The sequence below is a fragment of the Pinus tabuliformis genome, chromosome Q, assembly GCF_031772625.1.
Source record: "Pinus tabuliformis cultivar Carrire ecotype Pingquan chromosome Q, CPIR1, whole genome shotgun sequence".
Classification (NCBI taxonomy): domain Eukaryota; kingdom Viridiplantae; phylum Streptophyta; class Pinopsida; order Pinales; family Pinaceae; genus Pinus; species Pinus tabuliformis.
Window position 1 is genome coordinate 1,158,986,149 of NC_142296.1, and position 25,590 is coordinate 1,159,011,738.

The window sequence follows — 25,590 nt, forward strand, 5'->3', positions numbered from 1 at the left end:
CATCGTCGAAATATGCCAAGTGTGTCATCACCTGTTCAAGTTCTACATAAGTTCACCTTCCTCCCACATTTAGCCATTTCTCCAAAAATCTTCCTAACTGCGAAACTCAGTTTCACCGGACCCTGACTGAACTGTGCACTGCGCAGTCTCAGCCCTCAGTGATGCAACCTTGATGCCTGGAACAGAAATTCCCTTGAATTTCCAAGGGTTCCATGCCACTTGCCCTTTAAGCATTCAATGGCTACGAGGGGAAAGTATAGGTGCAACGACAGAGACCACTATCATCTCTTATGTTGCTAGCTATAGTGGGACTAATGGTGTCAGGGATCAAGGGATCCGCCTTGATGCGTGCCCCCTGATAAAATCCTCATGAGCAACCCAACTTTGGGACCTACCCTCATGACATCGTTATCTTCAAAGCAAAGGTGTTTCAACCTTTCCAGCTGAAGTCACGGAGGGAGTGCTAGTGGGTGAGATTAGGGACACTTTCCCACCCCTCCCATGTAGTTCCATCCAATTGTACAACCCCATCACCCATATGTGCGTCATTCGGCCAAGCAACTAATCTGTGTCTGCAACCACTAACATATCATCAAAATATAGATAAACGTATATAGCAGGTTTCAAATTCGACTTAGAATTTCAATGATAAAATAATATAAATTTTCATCAAACTAGGTGTCGTCAACTCGTCATGTGCGAGTGCCTCTGGTGGTTTCCTACCATACTCAATAATAATCAGTAACAAGGTTTCTCAGTGTTAGTCATTGTCATAATAACATCATTACTATCACCTGGTCATTCACATCATTGTTCATTGTGAACCAGAACTAATGCAAGTAGGTAACATATGGGACACATCCATCATGGATATCATCATCATAACATCAATGGAAGCATACATATCCATCAAAGCTAACAACATCATAACATCAAATAGATAACAAACATAACCATTTATGCCACAATCATCATAATATCAATAGAGAACATGCACAACCACTAATGCTATCTTCATCATAATATCAATGGAGATCATACATAAACATCACAACCAATAATAATAGAGTCATGTGTCTGGATCCTCAACCTGAGGTCCTCAAATAATAAAGTGTGGGCCTTAGGGCTAAATAAATGTTAATCTCATACCACTGTCAGTTAACTATAATGGGGCACTACCTACACCCCCTCTTAATAATAGACTTCGTCTCGAAGTCCTTGGAATAGGTAACGAAAATGGTGACGCATCTCCTCGGCATCCTCCCAAGTAGCTGAACTAGGACTATAATTGTCCCAATAGACCTTAACTTGGTCCACTAACCATCATCTTATCTGCAAAGTTCGCTGGTCCAGTATGCAAACTGGTTCGACCATTACTGTTCCCTTGACCAAAACCTGGGAATGACCAAAGTCAATAACATGCGAAGGATCTGAAATATAATGACGCAAAACATAAATATGAAACACATCATGCATACATGCTAAAGATGGAGGTAAGGCAAGCCTATATGCCACTAACCCTTTCTTTTCTAAGATTTCAAAAGTTCCCATAAACCGTGGAGACAATTTTGTTCCCTTTCCGAATCTTATAGAGCTTTTTTGGGGCCTTAGTCTCAGGAATACCCTATCTCCCACTTCATAAATTCGGTCTACCCGATGAGCATCAACATAGCTCTTTTGTTGGTCTTGTGCTTCTTTTAGCCTTCCTCTAATCATAGTCATTTGTTCTTCCATCTCTTGCACCACTTTTGGTGCTATTAATACTCAGTCCTCTGGTCGGTTCCAATTGAGAGGTGTTCTGCAAGGTCTTCCGTATAAGAACTCAAATGGCGTCATCTTGATGGAACTCTGATAACTATTATTGTAAGCAAATTCCACGAGGGGTAAAAACTCTTCCCATCTCTTTTGTTGGTCCATCACATACCTATGAAGCATGTCTTCGAGGATTTGATTAGTCCTTTCTGTGTCTGCTCATCTGTCTCAAGGTGAAAAGCAGTGCTGAATTTCAACTAGGTTCCCAAGGCTTCTTGGAAACTAGTCCAAAACCTTCCTGTAAACACTGCTCCCCTATTAGATATGATCTTCCTAGGCAATCCATGTAATCTCATAATCTCATCAATAAAAACTCTGGTTATTTCTGGTGCCTTATATGTAGTCTTAACTGGTATGAAATGGGCACTCTTGGTCAATGTGTCCACCACTACAAATATGGAATCATGTCTTCTTGAGGTCATTGGTAGTCCCACAATGAATTCCATTGATATAACTTCCCATTTTGATTTTGGTATCTCATGGGGTTGCAATAATCCTGCTGGATGTCTGTGTTTAGCTTTTACTCGTTAACACTCTAAGCATCTTGCTACCAAGTTTACGATGTCCTTCTTCATCCCTTTCCAAAAGAGGAGTGGTTTCAGGTCTGCACTCATCTTCTTAACACTAGGGTGTGCCATGTATACTACACGATGTGTTTCATTCAAGATTAACTGGCGTATATCTTCATTCGGTGGTACATATATCCTTCCCCGAAATCGTAGTAGCCCATCGTTATCAAGGGAGTATTCTTCATATTTTGGGATCCTCATTTCATCCTCCCTCAAACCTTTTCTAACCTCTTGATACCAGGTGTCTTTAAATTGTAAAATCAAGCAGTTTCTCCCTCAAATTTGTCTTTAAGGGACTCACTGAAAATATCCGAGACATCCTACTTAAAGCATCAGCCACCCTATTTACTGTTCCTTTTATGTAAGTGAGATCAAAATCATATTCACTAATTAGCTCAAACCATCATCTTTGTCTTGCATTTAAGTGGTCTTGAGTGAATATGTGTTGTAGCCCACAATGATCAGTCCTAAGATCAAACTTCCTTCCAAGAAGGTAGTGTCTCCAACTCTTTAGTGCATAAACAATTGTTGCCATTTCTAGATCATGGGTTGCATAGTTTTCTTTGTGGGTTCTAAGTTTGCTCGATGCTTAATTTATTACTTTTCCTTCTTGCATCAATACACAACCCAACCCTTCCTTGAAGGCATCAGTGCAAACCAAAAATTCTTGTTCCATATTCGGCACCTTCAAAATTGGTGTTTTCATTAATAACCCCTTTAACCTTTGGATGCCTCTTCACATTTTTCAATCCAAATGAATTTCTTGTTCTTTCTTTGGAGCTCGGTAATGGGGCTTATTATCTTTGAAAACCCTTCGACAAATCTACGATAATACCCTGCCATGCCCATGAAACTTCGTATTTCATGAACATTGGTTGGTGTTGGCCATTCCATGATGGCCTCGATCTTTACCGGGTCTACTGCGATACCATCCCCAGAGATAATGTGCCCAAGATAATGAATCTTCGTTTGGTAAAACGAACACTTTGACAACTTCCCGTATAATTTGTTTTCTCTAAGACATTGTAGAACTATCCTCGAGTGTCCGTCATGCTCTTCTGGGGTCTTTGAGCAGATCAAAATTTCATCGATAAAGACTTGTAAAAACTTGTCTAAGTAATCCCGAAATATTCCGTTCATCAAGCTCATGAAAACACCTGGGGCATTTGTCAGTCCAATGGGTAAAACTACAAATTCATAATGCCCAAATCTTGTTTTAAAGGCTGTCTTCGAAATATCTTCTTCTTCGATTCTCAATTGATGATATACCAACCTCAGATCTATTTTTGAAAACACAGTCACCCCCCCTCATTCGATCAAACAAGTCATCTATCCTTGGTAGAGGGTATTGATTTTTTTATCATCACTTTATTCAACTGGTGGTAGTCAATGCATAGTCGCCAAGACCCATCCTTCTTCTTAACGAAAATCACAGGGTCTCCACACAGAGATATGCTAGGTTGTATGAACCCCAAGTCCATCAGTTCCTTTAATTGGATCTGCGATGAACATGATATGAGGCCATTAAGACCATAAGAGCTCACCACATCAAAAAATCTCAATTGTCTTGCAAAGCCATCTACCTCGCGAGATGTTTACATAGCATATCACCAACATCACATACTATTGCTACACATCTCATGGATCACTACCGAGGTGTTATCATACCCTTAATTCTATGGATTACCTTTCAAACTCTTAAGATCAAAAGGGGTTTGATACCATGTTAAACTATGTAATAAGACACAAGACAAGAAGATTGGTGGAAAAGGCTTAAGTCATTCTCGACCATACATTCATCCAATGATACCAATATATATTCCATGGTTGTAAGAACCTCTAGATTTAGATGTGTTCCCACATTGACAATTCATTAATAAATAAATATGACAACTAACTCATAAAGAGGTGATCTAGGACATTTTAATAGATAAAGATGACAATTCATAAAGAGGTGATCTAAGACATTGTGATTGTCTAGGGACTCACGAGCTAACACAAGTGGGGAGTATTTGTTTTCCATCAATCACCCAAGATTCACACCTACTTCGACAGCTGTTGTGTGTGCTAATGTGCATCCACAAACAAGAGCATAAGCACAACCATGCAACTTGGGAATACATGAAAATTGGTGGGCACTATATTAGCTAACCACTTTCACCAACCTAACAAGCCACCAGTGACAACTACCTAACTTTCAATTAATATACTTGCTTCCTCTATTGGAGGGGATGAAGAGTCGTGAAAAAGAAAGCAATTAGACTGGTATTGAAGTGCACCATCCTCAACAAGTAGTGCATTGAGATTTTAGTAGATTTAGAGATTAATTAACCCATATAGAACTACGGGAAATTATGATCTGCAAGATCATCAAGGTTTAACTCAGTTGATTAAAATAATGCAAATATTTTTTCTAGAAGAAGCTTTATATCTGCATAACTCTTTTCGTTGTTTGCATGTCCAGATTAACCCTTTTCGGCAGCCTATGAATAAAGAAGATATTGTTTTACACCTTCCAACATATTCAAATTGTTTTCTTTTTGGAATATTTTAAAATGTAAAACCAACCTATACGGAAACAAAATCACCATGCATTCCCATTATTTTTCAAATGGATGCTTTGGTTGGGTTTAGACTCACAATATATGTTTGATTAGAATCAAGGCATGTTTATCTATTGTTTTTTTTTTTTTGGTTGAGAAGCTCTTCCATGCTCTGTATGCAAACATTATGGTGTAATAAATCTACAAAATCCTTTTAGAATGCCTCAAAGCCAATGCATTTTTGATCTAGGCATCATTCTTCACTTTCTTTGAATGATAATATTTAATAAAAATTCCTCAGAGTAGGTTAAATAACAAGAATATAATAGAAAAATAGGGTGTATACATGTTATGCCTTTTATCGTGTTAATTGAATCGCTTATGAAAAAAAACCTTAAATTTCATAGCATCGTTTCTTTAAATGGAAGTATTGTTCGTAAACTCATCCGAACAAAGCTAAAAATTTTGTATTGATGTGAAGAAAATTTGGCTCACAAGGAATTTGTCCTGAAAGTAATTTCAATAGCCATTTAAGTAAAAATAATCCTATGGAAAATTTGCAGGAAAAATAACCAAGATCTATTTATTTCATGTTTAATTTATGAATACAATACATTATTTTTAAATTCTCTATTTGGAGAGTAAAAGGATGATGATTCATGTTTAATTCAAAAATAAATTATTTCTATATTCCCTGCATGGATTGCATAGAGATTATTCTGGTGGCATGAATTGCACATTATTCATGATGGAGAAGGTAGTTAAGAATTCTTTCCAAATTGACTATCGTAAACTGCACATTAACTGTGATAGAGATAGTAGTTAAGAACTCGTTCCAGATTGACTTGATCTTTTGATTGAATCGGAAATTTATTAGATTCCTACTTGGAAGATTAATTTTATCAATGAAGAAAGGATAATTTGGAAATTTAATCTTACATCTTGTCAGTTCGGTTAAGGTTGGGTGATTATGGAGCATAAATGTTATCCTCCATGCTGCACTTTTAAATTTTATTTGTAACATGTTTTGTTGTTTCTGAGTCAATTGTTATTGAGACTGTAAGCCATTTAGGACTAAGTTACCTTGCTTACAGATTGGACTAAGTAACCCTAGAGCTGAAAAATTAAAATTTTTAATCCTTTTAGACTATTTCGTAAAATAGTCCTACCAATATCAGTATTCAGAATGTCCATATCTTTTCCCAGCAAATCACGAAAGAGTTGCCGCTACAAATATGTTAAATCGACTTTTTCTCTGACATTAAATAAATAAGAAGCCCTGCTAAACTTTGAACGTCTCAAGTTGAACATATGTTTCGCCAGAGTTGACTTCCCTATTCTATTTACTCCGGCAATCCCTACCACTTTTGTGGAGCATTGTTTTTGAATGTGATCATCCAAATCCTTCAACGCCTGATCGAGTCCAATTGGGTGAGTAGCAACCTCTAAAGGGTCCCATTTTACCTGTTTTGTTACAACGTTTTCAATTTCCCTTACAAACTCCCCGTAGTCACCTGCGGGTGCCCATTTGGGATTTTTCAAATCATCTTCATAGGTTGCAAGGATGTTTCTACAAATCCTTGGCACAAGTTCAAACTCCTCAACATTGGCAAGTGGCCATTGCTCATTGTCATAAGCTCCTAGATATATACAATGTTTCCATGCCCACCTAGAAAATCCCCAACAACATACGCATTCTAAATTTCCACAGTCCACAAACATGTTTCTTCCCCAATTATTCATCATACATTTGAATGTGATAGGCCAGATGAAATTTTCAAAGCCCAATCTGAATACCTTGATTCAATTGCAGGGAGAACAAATCAGGAATTTCTTGTTGTACTCAGTTCAAATTAAGTATGTATCAAATAGCTCAGATGCTAGAATTGGTGAAACATCAATGGCATTCCTGAGATTAAAAGTGAAATTAGAGCCTAGATAGTGATTAGAAACGAAACTGGGATGAAAGAGGGGAAAGGAGAGAATAATCATTTTCTAGACAACTTCCATAAACATAATGCTTGGTTGGTTTTCCTGTTTACACCATTTTGTTTGGATCTATAAGTTGGCAGGAAAATTTTCTAAATGTGAGATAAACCCTATTAGACATTAGAGCAGGAAAATTATGGATGACATCCACTTGACGCTTAAGAAACCAACAAAATGGGCCACAATAATCACTGGTCCCGAGTGTCCCAATGTGAGAGAATTTATACTTGCTCTCTGTAAAACATGTGTTTTGGATGATGTACAGATAAAAAAATAAAATAATGAATGGGCTTGGGCCTTGGCTTGCTACACCAGGTCAGATAAAGTACTCGAGTACCGAACCAATTGCGTCGATAAGTCTGGTTTTTGTGGAGTTTTAGCATAGTATTTCATTTTTTTTTTAATATATTCTTTGCATGCTTCCCCAATACTTGCCTAACATTAACAAGATCTGAGCCCTTTCGAACAAAAGAAAGAGAAATCATGTCTATTTTGTTAGGAACACTCCACACCAAAATATCCTCCTTGTATTTTTTTGTAAGAGTCGACAGATTAACCACAACTCCAGGAAAATTAACATATTCGTTTCTCGTCGAGGACAACCATATTTTCACAACGACACCTCACTGTGGCTGCCTTTTTTAGTTGGCCCATCAATGCACAAGATTGTATTACCAGGACTTAAATATTTTGCCAGTTTTTTTTATAGCTCATGGAGATCATGTTAGTATCACCCTTAATAGTGTAATATGTAGTTATTGTGATTTCTTGACCTTCCTTAAGTTGGATTTATTTTACATCCTTCAAAAATCCTGTTCGAATCTCAGGCTCCTTGGTATCAAGCATAACAACACACATTATCTGCGTATTATACATCGCGGTCCTGAGATTATCAAGCGTCTCTTGGTGATACTCATGTGAACCGTGAGAGAAGTTGAATCGGGCAACATTCATCCCAACCCTCAGCAACTTCTCGACCATATCAACACTCCTAGATGCAGGGCCCAATGTACACACAATCTTGGTCTTTGATACCCTCCTATCGTTGGGAATTTCCTTCAAAATACCCTCAATGTCGATGTTGGACATTACAAAACCTGAGATGAATCTACAAAAGCTCATATTCGCAAAAGTATTAGACGAGGATAATCACCTCTGACCCCGAAATTTTCAATAATTCCCGGCCTAAAACAGACAGCTTGCCTCTAGCTGCCAGTCTAGGGTCGAACCACAGTTGCAGCTACCCTAACAATGAATAAGTGAGTAGGTATCTTTTTTTTTTTTTAATCAGCATGAAATATCCATATGCCATTGTAGAGGCAGTAAAACTTTCCAGAAATTTTCTTTATTGAACATATCATTAAATTTACATGTTGTTAAATAAAACCATAATGAAATCATACAAAAGAATATTGTAACACATAGGTACCGTTCACCAGAAGACGAGATTCCACTTGATTTGCCGTTACTTGTCTTCCTTTGTTGTCGTTCACCTCTGAGTGAGAATGACGATGTACTTGATCCGAATGCAATGACCCATCAGTTGACCTCCCAACCTACTCCTTGGGTACTCTTCTTCCCCGCGGACCCCCGAGCTGCAATGGGGTTGTACAATGGAGGAATGTAATAGCTGGTAGAGGAGAGCACTCCTTGGCTCAAGAGTCCCCTCTCTAAAGTCCTCTACCTCACCAAACTCACTATAGTTCATAGTCACTACTTTAACATAGTCTCATCCATCCAACAATAGGGTCCCAAAAGTCCCTTCTCCCATGGCTTGCCCCTTCTTTTATAAGAGTCCTCATAGGTGACACTTGGCATGTCATGCATAATTAATTATTTTTGACAATTCAATAGTTTGATTATTCACCCACCCATGTGTCCTCTCTCATCAAGGTCTCCAAAATTATTTACTTAAATTTTAATTTAAAACTAATATTTTCCTCACCTCAACAGGATTCCTAATTTTTCTCCTAGTTGCCTCTTGATCCCCCTTTTAACTCCTTAATTTGTGTTCATTACTAAAGTCAATTGATAAGTCAAGATTTGATCCCCTATCTACTCCCTAATTTAACTCAAGTTATCTCTTAGATGGATATTCTTTTGTTGGTTGTTTCCACATGGTGGTTCTCTAAATTTCTCTAAAATTTAATTTATTAATCTTATTTTAATTCACCATCCTCTTCTCTTAATTAGGTTTAACTATTTTAAGATTAAGGTTAGGGTAGAGTTTTTAAGGTAAAATATTTTATTTCTTCCTATGATTCCCTAAACCCAAGTTTTATTCTTGATTTAATTGCCTCGGTTCTATTCATCATTGAACATTTGATGTGAATTTACATGGTTTCATATCTTGATTATATTTATTAATTTATTTATTTATATTGATTCCTAGGGTGCCAAGTTTTGGTCATGCCCTTAAAGAACTTCCCTTGAAGTTCCAAGTTTGCCACACTTAATAGTTTATTTGTGATGCCAAGGTTGCCAAGTTGGTCGTGCCCTTCAAGAAATTCCCTTAAAGTTCCAAGGGTGCCATGCCACTTGCCCTTCAAGCATTCAATGGCTACGCGGGGAAGTATATGTGCAACGACAGAGACCACTATCATCTCTTATGTTGCTAGCTATAGCGAGACTAATGGTGTCGGGGATCAAGGAATCCGCCTTGATGCGTGCCCCTCGGTAAAATCTCATGAGCGACCCAACTTTGGGACTTGCCCTCATGACATCATGATCTTCAAGGCGAAGGTGTTTCAACCTTTCTAGCCCAAGTCATGGCGGGAGTGCTAGTGGGTGAGATCAGGGACACTATCCCACCCCTACCATGTAGTTTCATCCAATTGTACAAACCCATCACCCATATGTGAGTCATTCGGCCAAGCAACTAATATGTGTCTGCAACCAATAACATATCATCAGAATATAGATAAACATATATAGCAGGTTTCAAAATCGACTTAGAATTTCAACGATAAAATAATATAAATTTTCATCAAATCAGGTGTCGTGAACTCGTCATGTGCGAGTGCCTCTAGTGGTTTCCTACCATACTCAATAATAATCAGTAACAAGGTTTCTTAGTGTTAGTCATTGTCATAATAACATCATTACCATCACATGGTCATTCACATCATTGTTAATTGTGAACCAGAACTAATACAAGTAGGTAACATAGGGGACACATCCATCATGGCTATCATCATCATAACATCAATGGAAGCATACATATCCATCAAAGCTAACAACATCATAACATCAAATAGATAACAAACATAACCATTTATGCCACAATCATCATAATATCAATATAGAACATGCATAAACAATAATGCTATCTTCATCATAATATCAATGGAGATCATACATAAACATCACAACCACTAATATCACAACCAATAATAATAGAGTCATGTGTCCGGATCCTCAACCTGAGGCCCTCAAATAATAAAGTGTGGGCCTTAGGGCTAAATAAATGTTAATCTCATACAACTGTCAGTCAGCTAGAGCGGGGCACTACAAACATGAACCATCACATAAAGAAGAGTACACAAGAACTGAATCAACAAAAGGCTCAGTTATGTATGATGTACATACAACATTTACCAGGTAAACTTGGGAGGAAGCACAAGACTCCCTAAGTCTGAAGAAATGTAGGCTAAGTTTGGAGGAGTCTTCAGTCTCCTTTACAATGAATCAATATGTCTACCACTACTACCGTCACTCCATCCACTCTCCACTGCTGCTACTGCACACATGGCTACTACCACCTTCTAATGATGATGCCACTACTACTAACTGTCACAACCTCATATCACACTATCTTTCTTGTTCCTTCAATGTCAAGGCAAATGTATTGCATACACATTAATATAGATCCGTGCACACCATACCACTGTGTTCAATCAAGTAAACAAACCCAACCATGTGGAATATATTCCTCCCATTGTCATACAATACTGTCCTTAATGTCACTGAGTCATGTCAAGGCCATATAAAACTTTCATGTACCAAAAAAACTGTTAAGGAGATAATACTACCACTTTTACGGTCAAGTTCCCCTATTGTCAATACATCCAACATCAAGTTTCCATTGCTAACAAGGTCATTACTGCTAGATATTCTAAGTCAACACTGCCTCTACTTTTGTTAACTTAACTATATGTAATGCTTGTGAAGAGTAGACTTTGAAGATGAATAGTCAAACCTGTACTGCCAATTTTCTTGAGATTTATAGTGAAATCCTTTTAGCAACAAATACCTTGAGTGTTGGAAGGAATGTTGCGATAAACTATAATGTGCTTTTGTTCCTTTGAAGGTGAGACTTCTAAAACTTCAACTGCTATTCATGAGCCATTACTGTTTGTTGTAGATAGTCGACCTTCAATGCTTGCAACCCTATAAGATGATGTCTGGAGCAAACCTTCACTGCTGCATGCTAAAAGAATTATTGTCTATTACAAGAATGATACGACAATAGAACATTGTTGTAGCAAATTGATGACGAAAATAAAGAGTTCTGACTGTGTGGTCAAATGAAATGCACATGCCAACATTAGAGACTTGTTAAATCATGTTATCACTGTCAAGTCAAAGTCACTGGCATATTAATGATATTGGTATCAAAGCCGGTTCTTCAGTGACATCTTAACAATTGGAAGGAAGATCTCAGAGTACAAAGATGGGAAAATCAAAGAAGCAAGCCACCAAGCAGTCAAAGGAATGAAAGGGACTTCTAGGTATTAAAATAATTTTAATTTCAATTGCCATTGATGAAGATGTTGGTCCAATTCCTATGTTCAGTGAATTAAGTTTTGTATTATGGAAAGATAGAATGGAAGCTTATTTGACAACTCAAGGATATTATGTATGGCACTTGTTGTCTTTGGAGATACGTCTACCGAAGAATCTAGAAAATACAATATGAAAGCCATAAATGTAATTCTTAGTACTCTGCCAAACACCATAAAAGTGAAAACTTGTCAATACTCATATGCCAAACATCTTTGGGAGAGACTTCAAGATCTCTATGAAGGTTGAAAACATACAGGTCAAGATAAATATGTTGATAATCATGCCAAAAAACCAAACAATGATGACGAAGAAGAATCAGAAGAGGACAAAGAAAAAAAATTAACATCTTTAAAGCATGAAAGAACACAAAGAAGGAAAATTGCACACTTAAAGAAGAAGTTACTATATTGAAACTCCAAGTACAGGAAGCAGAAAGGAAAGAGAAAGCCCTGATAAACCAACAAAAGGAATCTGGTAAAAGGTATGTATCTGCAATTGATCAAAAGAAAAAGGAACTGGATACAACTGTTGCAGAAGTAGACAGGCTTAAGAAGGAAAATGGAATCCAGAAGGAACAAATACTGTTGGTCATTGAAGTTGTACTATTTTTGCCTTGAATTACCTTACCCTAACCACTGTTTCACAACCTAGACAAGACCTCTCTACATGCATTTTTGGTTCATTTTATTGAATTTTTGGAAAATGGATATATATGCTTATCTTGATTAAAAACGTTAAATATGTTTATATTTTTTTCATGTAACTTATTACTTACATTACCTTATGGCTTGGAAATGAATGATCATTAATCGAAGTCAAAGTGGTTTGGTATAAGATCCCGATATTCCTGTACTCACTTTGGTTCTTGCACCAAATTTGGATGACCGGTTGATTCAAATAAGATTAGCTCCGAGTTAATTGTTGCTGTCAAGGGAAATGGCACACACCTGCTGTTGAAGACTTGTTCTCATTTTCTTGTAAAGGGTTCGAGGCATTAGAAGGTTTCCAAAGATGGGGGTCGACCACCATCTGCTGCGTCTTTCTGTTAACTATTCAATACGACTGAGAGCCGATGTAACTTGTATAGGTTAAAGTCCTGTCATAGCGCAGGGTAGCGATACTGTGAGAATTTTGGCTTTTGTATTTTGAATATTTGTATTGCCACAACCCTCTGGGGGCTGGATCCGTCACTCTGTAATGTGTATTCACAGAGACTTTCTATATTTTTAATAAAAAGGAGGCAATTCCAGTTTTATGCATCTTTCCTGTCTATTTCTTGTAATGGTAATCTTAATCGCATAAGCTAAGCGTTTTCCTTAAAAGGGAAACGAGCTGGTTGGCTAGGGCCCAACCAACCCAGCTTGTTCTCCCAGCGTTCCCGCGTTGTGTGTTAGGTACAGGAAATGAGTGGTGAGAAGATTACTTCTTAATGATGAGTGTGCGTGATTGAAAGAACTCTTGCGTGTTTCCTTTTCGTTGCCAAAGTGTTCTCAAATCTGAGGGTTTGTGTGTGTGTTAAGTGTGTTTTCTTTGTTTTCATCAAAACATTTATTTGCGTTATTTCTTTAAAGCACAACAATCATTTCTTTGGTCTGAAAATATTTCCTCTTGAATCACTTTCAGATAATGATTATGGTATGCATGGTTATTCATTATGATCTTTCTTAATGAACAGTTGAAGCTTTGTTTAAAGAGTTGCTTCTTTGTAGCAAGCAGGGAGAATCCCCACACTCTCATCAAAATATAGATATATCGCAATTGTGTAAAGACGCCAATCTTCCTGTGTAATCTATCATATTTAAGTCATATTCCTTGCTTTGTTAATCATTCGCTTACTGGAGTCTTAAAATACAAAAATCAATAATTATTGTTATTCAAATTCAAGACTGTAAAATAAATATTTTTGTCTGGAGTTGAATTCATTTACAAACACAGGAACATATTTTGACACAATGCTGAATGTTTCAGAGGGAATATAAGTAGAGTACATCTTATACGGTGATATTTTATTTGAACGCAAGAGTTTGATATTTGCATTAAGATTGATAAATTTCCCATTGGCTTTCACAGTTCATATTTTAGAGTTGTAATTCACATTTGACAAAGCATGTAATGATTCGACATTTTTTTTTTTATCTTTACTGAATCAAAGTTTTCCTTTCCGCACTTCTTGATTTTGTGCTTGATAACACAACATTTTGGTTTGTTGACTAAGGAGTGAAAGATTGTCGAGTGTAGAAATAGATTCATTCTGGTACAGGAACATAATCGTTCCAATACAACAACAGAGTGGTTCTAGTACGGGTACATAATCGTTCCGAGTGCAATAATAGAATCATTCTAGTACAGGAGCATGGTCATTCTGGTACAGGAAACATGATATAATAGGAAATAAACTTACTCTATTTTCCCAGTGCAAGAACTAAAGTACAAGAACAAATTTTCTTTTCGAATCTTTTGAGTTTTACAATCGAGTTATTGAGTGGCATGATATATTTATTTCAGTGAAGTCTTTGATTGTTATTTCTGAGTGAATCCAGTTTCCATAGTGGAGTGGTGTCATTATGTCTGCAAGTGCAATAAACGATTAAAAGGCTTTCTTGTAATTTGTTCTTTCTGATTTCGAATGATTTAATCGCAGGAATAGAAGTAGGATTTGCAGGGTTAAATCCAGAGTCTTTGGCATTACTTGTGCTACGCCTCAAAGCTTACATAGCCCTGGTTTGAAAATTATGTGTTGAGGAATTGAATTTCAATTCTGACACCCAACACTTTGGCGCCGTTGCTCAGGAATCGTTGAAAGAATTCTGGTAAAACTTTGGCTTTTCTTTTTCTGTAGTAGGGTTAAGTCTGCGTTATTTTTTCAAGTGCAGTGTGCTTCTATTGCTTGAAGGAATTGATTTGTGTGCTGTAGACGTATTTTTTCTTCCAGCGACAACATTTGATTCAGTTTGTTCCAACAAGTTTTTTTTTTTTTTTTTGTATTTTTGTTTTTGTTTTTGTTTTTTTGTTTTGTTTTGTTTTTTTGTTTTGTTTTGTTTTGTTTTTGTTGTTGTTGTTTTTTGTTTTTGTTGTTGTTGTTTTGTTTCTTTTTTTGTTTTTATAGTTTTGTTTGTTATTTTTGGTTGATTTATTTTAAAATGTATGACTACGAGAGGTAGGGGTCTGAAGCCCAATAAGGGAAAATGAAACAATGATAAATTGTAAAGTTTTTCTCACATTGGGCCTTCTATTGTAGGCAAAAAGTCCAAATAGACATAAACCCACCACACAGGTACCATTCACCTAGACTTTGGAGACAGTAGTGCATGAATTTCACAACCGGTGGGAGGGAAGAAGGAGACTACTTGGGTTCAAAAGACAAATTTGAACCATAGTCAAAATTCACATTCTGTGGGAAGTGGTCTGTTTAGAGGGAGGAAAATCACAAATCATGAAGACCATGCTAAGGGGACTAGTGAGAATCAGCCAACGGAGGAGCATACTACTTTCGAGTTTCTGATTGTGTATCCACATGCAATAGTCCAAATGAAAAATATCCCACCATATCTTCTTCCAAATTTCCATGGGAAGCACCCTACCGAATTTCCATTGCATGCTATGGGAGCACAACAATTATGGCCACATGTAGGTACACATATGCTTCTTGAACATGCACCTTATTTTTCTGGTTATAATGCACCACATTATTCCTATAAAAATACAAGTTACCCTTAGTCTTTGGAGCATGGGCATCATTTTCAGTATGGGCAATATCCCCCTCCTTGCTAACAAGGATGGAGGGGACCATCACACTCTTATTATTCTTATCGCATGCCTACATAGTCATATTCTACATCATATGCACCTTATCCCATGACACAACCCACATTACCAACAACCTCACCTCAACAAACTCGACCTATGCCACCATTCCATTACCACCACCTTTTCGACCACCTCAATTGCTTGCACAACCATTGCCTAACCCAAATAATAAAGAGGTGTAAATGATTTATTCTACCAGACCACTTTCTTTCCCCATTTATCAGACCATGCCAATTGGGGTCAATGACCTCTAGTTGAGACCAGGAAGGATAATAAAGTTAGAAAAAAAAAAAAAACAACCTACAATGATCATTGAGGAGAGAATTAAGGAGAAAACCCCTAATCTTTCAATCAATGATGTCACCATTCAACCTATTCCCACAAACTCAGAGCCTTCACCTTATTCTTCAAACCATCCTCCCTTTCCAGAGACACTGGTTATGGAGAAATATGACCCCACTCTTGAGTATAACCTGGCTTCTGAGCTAAGGAATATTTGTATAAAGGTCCCTCTGTTGCAAACCATAAAAGAGATTCCTATTTGTACCAATATTGTTAAGGAACTTTGTCTTAAAAATCTAGGGAGGAAGAGAGTTGAACCTCACACTATCTAGTTTGTTGGAAGAGCAACTGAGTTGATGACATGATGTGCTCAAATGGAAAAGTATACTGATCCAGGAAACCCAGTTGTCTCTGTTCAGATAGGTGATGTCCTTGTCCCCAATGTGTTGATAGACCTTGGAGCGGCCATCAATGTTATGACTAGGCAAACCATGGAGCAACTTCGGTTGACTCACATTCGTCCTACCCCCACTGTGCTTGAACTTGTTGATAGATCTAAAATTAAGACAGATGGTGTGTTAGATGATATAGTTGTCTTGATTGATTCATGGGAGTACCCCACATATTTTATTGTGTTACAACCAAAGAATCCTATTGGGGGACACCCTTTTATCTTGGGACGACCATGGCTTGCCACAACACATGCCTATATAGGATGCCGCTAAGGTGATATGTATATTTCCCTTGGGGATGCTAGGAAAAAGGTCACCTTGTATCCACTTGCTAGATCTATCTAGGAGCTTTGAGCTACCTTGTGGTTGGATTATGATAGTAGTTATGAGGAGACTCAATCTCTTTCTTTGATCCATCAATATACATAGTCGAATGAGGAGGGTGTGATATGATATTTCCTCAACAACCTAGACACAATGTGAAATTTTGAATCACTTCATCAGATCTTTAGTCTAGGTTTCCAGGAAAGTTGTGATCCCCAATCCTTGCCCTCATCACTATAGAGCCTAGTAGCCACCACAAGTATTCTCGAGTCTGATACCACTCTTGTTGAGATTAGTCCAGACAAATATTTACACATTAGCTCAGACCTTTACCCAGCCCAACAAGAACAACTTGTAAGCTTGCTACGAGACCATATTGATGCCTTTGCATGGATTTATGAAGACATGAAGGGCATCCCCACTGAAACCTATACTCATCATATTTATATTCAGGAAGGTACCCAAATAATTAAAGAAGAATTACAAAAATTCTTAAATGCTGATTTTATCTATCCCAGATCCGATAGTCAGTGGGTCTCTCCACTGGTGATAGTTTCGAAGAAGGATGGGAGATGGCATATTTGTATTGATTATAGAGAATTAAACAAAGCCACTCTCAAGGATTAGTTTCCTATTCCTTTTATTGATCAGGTGCTAGATACCCTTATAGGTAAAAAGTACTTTTAATTTTTAGATGGTTTCAGTGGTTATAACCAAATAAAAATCTCACCCGAGGATCAGGACAAGACTACCTTCACTTGTCCATGGGGAACATTCGCTTATCGAGTACTTCCTTTTGGAATTTGTAATGCTCCAACTACCTTTTAGAGGGAAATCTTTGATATTTTTGCTAACCTTGAGTGTGTAGATGTTTACATGGACGATTTTTTAATATTTGGTGATTCTTTTCAGGAATCCCTTCAAAATTTAAAGAAAGTACTCAATCGGTGTCAAGAATCCTGCCTCGCTTTGAGCGATAAGAAATGTAGACTGATGTGCAAAGCAGGGGTGGTCCTTGGCCATCTTATCTCTGATAAGGGTATCCAAGTAGATCCTGCCAAAATAGAAGTTATTATACATCTTCCTGCACCTAAAACATAAAGGGAAGTGAGAGGATTCCTTGGACATGTGGGTTATTACCGAAGATTCATTCTATTTTTTCTAGGATAACTGCCCCTATTTTTTGATTATTAGCTAAGGATAATAATTTCTCTCGAACTGCGGCTTGCTAACGAGATTTTGAGAAGTTGAAGGAAAAATTAGTACAGGCACCAGCCTTGAGGGGACCTAATTGGTCTCTTCCATTTCATATTTCCTCAGATGCCGCAGACACTGCCATTGGTGCAGCCTTAGGACAGGAAGAAAACCAACAATCCTATGCTATTTACTTCATTAGTAAAAACTTGTCATCTGTTGAATTGAATTATACAGTAACTAAGAAAGAGTTTCTAGCTGTAGTTTTTGCTATTAACAAATTTAGACACTACATTATAGGTTATGAAGTATTTATTGTTAGTATAATCGTCATTGATGTCAATATATTAAAGAAGGCCACAAAATAAAGATGAAGAAGGCAAGGACATCAAGGATACGAAAGGCAGGGATATGATGATGATATGATTAAGAAGGCAATCAATGAAGAAACCAAAACCATGAAGAAGCCAAAAAGCATTATGCCATGCCTCCAGTTTTGCACTATTGAATGATCAACCACATGAAATAATATTTTTCTCTATCTTAGAAAAATAATTTCATCATGAGACCTGTACCATATGAAAGGACATATTTTTAGCTTTCCAATGAGCTATCACATGCCCCGAAACTCCAAAGATCCTAAGAGATGTGAATTTTAAAGATAAGGAAATTAATTCTGGTTATTGAGCCGACCTTACCTCCATAACTCATGTCAGCTTGCATGTGGACATAACTGTTCGTTATGAGGACAAATAGGTGTATATATATGAGGTCTTTGACGTTAATATAACTTAGAAAAAATTCAGATTAAGGAAGCAGATCAGAAGTTCACATCTCGTGAACAAGCAAAGGCATTTCTTTTCTTGTTTCATAATTTTTTTGAGGATTACGGATCAGGGTTTTCTGTGCACTTCGGACCAGGTCAAGAGAGGAGTAACACCTTAGACAACAACAAAAAAAAATGTGTTGAGCTGCTTGGATTAACTTACCTTAATGACCAGATTTGCAGATTATGCAGGGAACACTATTACTGGGACGTTGATCAAAGAACAACACCTCGCACTGTCTCATGTGCACTTCAGACTTGTGCACCCTTCATTCATACCTGTGAAAAATTATTTGACTCATATTTGTGAACAAAACCTCAGCTCAAATGTAGAATAGTCACTTGTGTTGCTCTTGTGCCTCTGTTTTATGGGAGAATAGCAGACCTGGGCTTATCAATTTGTTTTTATAACTCAGATCTATGATGGACAGACATTAAGTTCATTAGTTGAAGACTCGGATCAATAGTTGAAGGCTTGTCATCTGGAAGCTACTCAGACTTGTGTGAAGGCCTGGAAAGTGTCATTTCAGACTCAGAATGACATCAACCGGTTGTAGCTCAGATTTAGGAGCTCATGAAACTTAGACTTGGTATGTCCCGTGGAGGCAGGTTGGTGGTAAGTCTAGAAACAGTCACTTGAAGTAAAGCTCGAATTATTGATGTATGTTCTAAGAAAAGTGTGAAGTTCTGATTTGGCTTGAAGACTTAAGGACTTGTGAAGTTAGTGAAGACAGTGAAGACAGTGAAGACAGTGAAGACAATGAGACCTTCAGTGAAGACAATCAAGTTAAATAGTGAAGACAATGAAGCATTTCAAGTAAGTTATATTTACATTCTTTATTAAAAACAACAGGATTGGTGTCCTTGGATTTGGTGCTCCTAAACTCAAGGTAGGTGCCTTGGATAAGATAGGGTCAGAGCCCTAGAGGTCGGAGCCTCATAAAAAAACCAAGTTGGTGCTTGGGAATAATTGTCATACTTTGTATTTATTCTTTTATACTCAATAAAATTATTCTTATACATTTCTCTGATTAAATTGTGAAGAATCTAACTGGTAATAATAACAATTGGAAGAAAATACTGATTCACCCCCTCTTAGTATTTCCAACAATTGGTATCAAAGCCAAGTTCTTCATAATTAGCCTAGCAGTTGGAAGAAGGATTCTTAGTCACAATGAAAAATCGAGAAGTGTCAGGAAGGCTTCCTTTGTTTGATGGCACAGATTTTGGTTTTTGGAAAAAAAGAATGTCCTACTATTTAATGTCCCTTGGACCTGATGTTTGGAATTCGGTTTTGAATGGCTACATTTCTCCTTCCACTCGTCCAATTGATCAAGACGAAAGGAAATCTTAAATTGCAAATGCAAAAGCCTTAAATTCCATCACTAGTGGAATCACTGATTCCAAATTTACAAAAGTCATGAATTGTGACTCGGCCAAGGAAGTATGGGATAAGACAATTAGCTTATAGATGGGAACTCCAAAGTTAAGAAGGCAAAGCTTCAAACTCATAGAAGGCAATTTGAAAGTCTGAAAATGGATGATGAAGAAGATATTGCATCATACTTTCTCCGAGTAGCTGAAGTGGTTAAATCTCTTAAAGGATTGAGAGAAAAGATTGAAGAAAGCACTGTTGTTCAAAAGGTCTTAAGATCTTTCCCAGACAGATTTGACTCCAAAGTAAGTGCTATAGAAGAAATGAAGGACCTAGATACTCTCAATATGGATGAACTTCATGGAATCCTCATTGCCTATGATATGAGAATAGGAATCCCAAGTTCCAAAGATGCAACATTCAAGGCCTCAAAATAAAAAAAGGGGAAATGATGGAATACCAGCAGTGATGACTCCAATGTTGAATCTGAATTGGCGCAATTTGTATGAAGACTAAAGAAAAAATCCAAGCTAAAAGGTAAGTACCCTCTTATTTGTTTCAAATGTGGAAGAATAGGTCATTATGCTGCAAAATGTCCTCTTAAGCATGATAGTGATGATGAGGAGGATTCTAAAAGGATGGTATACAAAAAGAAAGGGTTCAATAAGAAGAATTTCTTCTCTAAGCAAGAAGAGTCTGATGAAGATGAATTTGTAGTCATCAAAAGAAAATCAACTAATCATTTCCCTCATCGCAAAGGAGGTAATGATGAATCAGATGATGAAAATGACTATGCTGGAAGCCAAGAAGTATTATTCATGGCATTCACAAATGATGATGATTCAGGACTAGAAGGAAATGTAGATGAATTGTTAATGAGTGCCATTGAAGAAAATGAGAAATTACGAAATAAAATCATTTCTCTCAAGGTAGAAAAGGAGGAAGCAAAAAGAAGGGAAGATCTCTTGAAAAATAAGCTAAAAGAAAAGGAAGAAATATGTGAAAATCATGAAGCTGAAATAGTATCTCTGAGGAAGGAATTGGAGCAAGTCAAAAAGAGTTGGGAAAGCTCTCAAACACTTGACATTATCCTAAATGCTCAAAAACCTCAATATGACAAATCTGGGATAGGTTTTAAAGGAGAATCATCAAGTACTAAGGATAATGCGAAAAGCTATGCTGACATACTTTCCAGCAACCCAAAAGAAGAAAAATCATTTCATCCAAGGCCCATCTCAAATCCAAAGAATGAAGAGAGAGTAACTCCAATGGAGAATGCTGATTCAAATCATGGCTATTACAACAGGTACAAAACTATCTTTTTTGGGCATTATTATTATTGTAAAAAATTTGGTCATCAAGCTAAACATTGCATGGCTCGTAATAATGAAACACCAAAATTGAAGAATCAAACAGACACACCATATGGTCTCAAAGGACAAGGAAAAATCAAGACCTACAACTCGTTTGATCCCTTGGTCAAATTTGATCGAATTTGCTCATTATGTAATGATAATGGACATAATGAACAAAATTCTCCTCAAAAGAAGAGAAACAAAAAATGAGAATCCCAATACGGATAAATGTGGCCTAGCTCTATGTGCTTATAGTGATGAAACTCATTGGTTTGTGGATAGTGGGTGCTCCAGACATATGACAGGTGACAAAAGGAATTTTGTTTCATTGAACAAAAAAGAAGAAAATTAGCAATATCAGCAAGATTAATGCAGTGCGAGACATCCCAAAGTTATTCAAGCGAAATCAAGGTGTATGTGGTCCATGTCAACATGGAAAACAAACTAGAGCTAGCCACAAGACCAAGGAGTTCTATACATCAAAACCTTTGGAAATAATTCATGCTGATTTATGTGGACCAACTAGAACTCTGACGCTCCAAGGAGAAAGGTACTTTGCTTTATTTGTTGATGATTATACTAGAATGATGTGGGTATATTTCATAAAATATAAATCCGAAGCATTTGAATGTTTTAAGAATTTTAAAGCTCTTGTAGAAAATGAAAGGATTCTAAGATTAAATGTCTTAGAATAGATAGAGGGGGAGAATTCACATCAAAAGAATTTGATGAATTCTGTAAAGTACATGGAATCGAAAGAGAGCTCTCTGCTGCTAGAACACCCAAGCAAAATGGGTTAGTTGAAAGAAGAAATCGAACTATTCAAGAAATGGCAAGAACAATGTTACTAGCAGCTGACTTGCAACCAAAATTTTGGAGAGAAGCAGTCGGGACAATAGTTTATACCTTGAATCGAACTCAACTGAGACCAAATAATGAGAAGACTCCTTATGGATTATGGAAAGGAAGACCCGATTCAGTAAAATACTTCAAGATTTTTGGAAGCAAATGCTTCATAAAAATCAATGATGACTCATTACGAAAATTTGATTCTCGGGTTGACGAAGGAATATTCCTTGGATATTCTACTAGGAGCAAAGCCTACAAGTGCTACAATAATCGACTATGGAAAATAGTGGAAAGAATTGATGTGAAGATTGATGAAGACCTTCCAGAAAAGGAAATTGAAGATCATGGAGTTGACCCTCTCATTGAAGAAAACGAAGAACCTGAAAACGAGGAAAAAGATCAACAAAAGGAAAAAGAACCATCTCAAACCCCTTCAAAGGTGAAAATCCTCGAAAAACATCACTCGGAAGAGCAGATTATTGGCAATGTAGATGAGGGGATACAAACCCGAAGAAGGATGACAAGTACACCAAGGAAAAATGATGTTGCTCTCCTATCTATTATAGAACCAAAAACTTTTACTCAAGCAAGGATCCTCATTGGGTGGAAGCCATGGAAGCAAAAACGTCTCAAATCGAGAAGAATGAGACATGGGAGTTGGTACCTCGTCCAAAGGATAAAAATATAATTGGAACCAAGTGGGTGTTCAAAAGAAAAATGAATGAAGATGGAGAAATCATCAGAAATAAGGCAAGGCTTGTTTGTAAAGGTTATTCACAATTGAAGGAATCGACTTTGAAGAAACCTTTGCACCAGTAACTTGTATGGAAGCTATAAGGATGTTCGTAGCATTCTCTTGCTCAAAAGGATTAAAAATCTATCAAATGGACATAAAATCAACATTTCTGAATGGGGAACTCAAGGAAGAAGTCTACATGGAGCAACCAGAAGGGTTTAACCTAGCAAAAGGAAAATACTTTGTTTGTAAGTTGAAAAAGGCATTATATGGGTTGAAACAAGCTCCTAGAGCTTGGTACGCAAGATTGGATCACTATCTACAACAACAAGGGTTCAAGAAGGGAGTGGCAGGAAGTAATCTCTACATGAAGATGGATGAGGATAAGTTATTGGTCACTCTTGTCTACGTTGATGATCTGATTTTTGCTAGCAATAATGATGAGATGAGCGATGAGTTTGCTCAAAATATGTCAAGAGAGTTCGAAATGCCGATGATATGAGAGTTATCTTACTTCCTTGGACTACAAGTATCTCAAACCACAACATGCATGTTCATATTTCAAGAAAAATATCTTAAAAACATGCTTAAAAGATATGGATTGGAAGACTGTACACCCATGAGCACACCCATGACCACAGATTGCAAATTAAGCAAAGATGATGACTCTCCTCCGGTATATGCAATTCATTACAGGTCAATAATTGGAGACCTCCTATACTTAACTGCTACGAGACTTGACATTATGCAAGCAGTGGGAATGGTGGGAAGATTTCAATCAGCTCCTAAACAATCCCATTTGTTGGTTGTAAAAAGAATTATTAGATACTTGAAAGGAACTCTTGATTTTGGTCTTTGGTACCCTAAGAGCTCAACTCTTACTGTGACTGCGGCCGGAAGTGTCGATGATTGAAAAAGTACTAGTGGGAATGAATTCTTCCTGGGATATTGTTTAGTATCTTGGCTCAACAAAAAAAAAACATCCATATCACTATCTACAACTGAAGCTGAGTATATAGCTGCTGCAAAATGTTGTACTCAAATATTATGGATGAAGGAAGCTCTGAAAGATGTCAACATAGGTACCAATCAACCAATCACCATCTATTGTGATAACACAAGTGCTATCAATCTCAACAAAAATCTAGTGATGCACTCAAAGACCAAACATATACCAATCAAGTATCATTTCCTTCGTGAACAAGTAGCTGAACAAAAAATCAAGTTGGAATATATCAATACTAAGGAGCAGATAATTGATATTTTCACAAAACCTCTTCCTTGAGAAGCATTTGAACATCTTCGCCAAAAGATCGAGGTTATTTCTCTAGCATCACATTAGGTTGATTCATAAAGATGTTGCATGACAGGGGGAGTAGTTCGACAGGGGGAGTTCTTGTGCACCTTTTTGCCATTGATGTCAAATGAGGAGAGAATAGGAATATTTCCATCCAATGAAAAAGGGGGAGATTGTTAGTATAATTGTCATTGATGTCAATATATTAAATAAGGCCACAACATAAATATGAAGAAGGCAAGGACATCAAGGATATGAAATGCAGGGATGATATGATGATATGATTAAGAAGGCAATCAATGAAGAAACCAAAACCATGAACAAGCCAAAAAGAATTCTGCCATGCCTCCAGTTTTGCACTATTGAATGATCAGCCACATGAAATAATATTTTCTCTCTATCTTAGAAAAATAATTTCATCATGAAACCTGGACCATATGAAAGGACATATTTTTAGCTTTCTAATGAGCTATCACATACCACGAAACTCCAAATACCCTAAGAGATATGAATTTTTAAAGATAAGGAAATTAATTCTGGTTATTGAGCCGACCTTACCTCCATAACTCATGTCGGCTTGCATGTGGACGTAACTGTTCGTTATGAGAATGAATAGGTGTATATATATGAGGTCTTTGACGTCAATATAGCTTAGGAAAAAATTTAGATTAAGGAAGTAGATAAGAAGTTCACATCTCGTGAATAAGCAAATGCATTTCTTTTCTTGTTTCATAAATTTTTTGAGGATTACGGATCAGGGTTTTCTGTGCACTTCGGACTAGGTCAAGAGAGGAGTGGCACCTCAGACAACAACAAAAAAACGTGTTGAGCTCCTCGAATTAGCTTACCTTGATGACCAGATTTGCGGATTAGGTAGGGAACACTATTGCTGGGACATTGATCAAAGAACATCACCTCACACTGACTCATGTGCACTTTGGACCTGTGCACCCTTTATTCAGACCTGTGACAAATTCTTTGACTCAGATTTATGAATAGAACCTCAGCTCAAAGTATAGTCACCTGTGTTGCTCTTGTGCCTCTGTTTTATGGGAGAATAGCAGACCTGGGCTTATCAATTTGTTTTTATAACTCAGATCTGTGATGGACAGACATTAAGCTCATCAATTGAAGGTTCAGATCAGTAGTTGAAGGCTTGTCATCTGGAAGTTGCTTAGACTTGTGTGAAGGCCTGGACAATGTCATTTCAGACTCAGAATGACAACAACCAGTTGTGGCTCATATTTAGGAGCTCAGGAAACTTCGACCTGGTATGTCCTGTGGAGGCAGGTTGGTGATAAGTCTAGAAACATTCACTTGAAGTAAAGCTCGAATTGTTGACGTATGTTCTAAGAAAAGTGTTAAGTTCTGGTATGGCTTGAAGACTTAAGGACT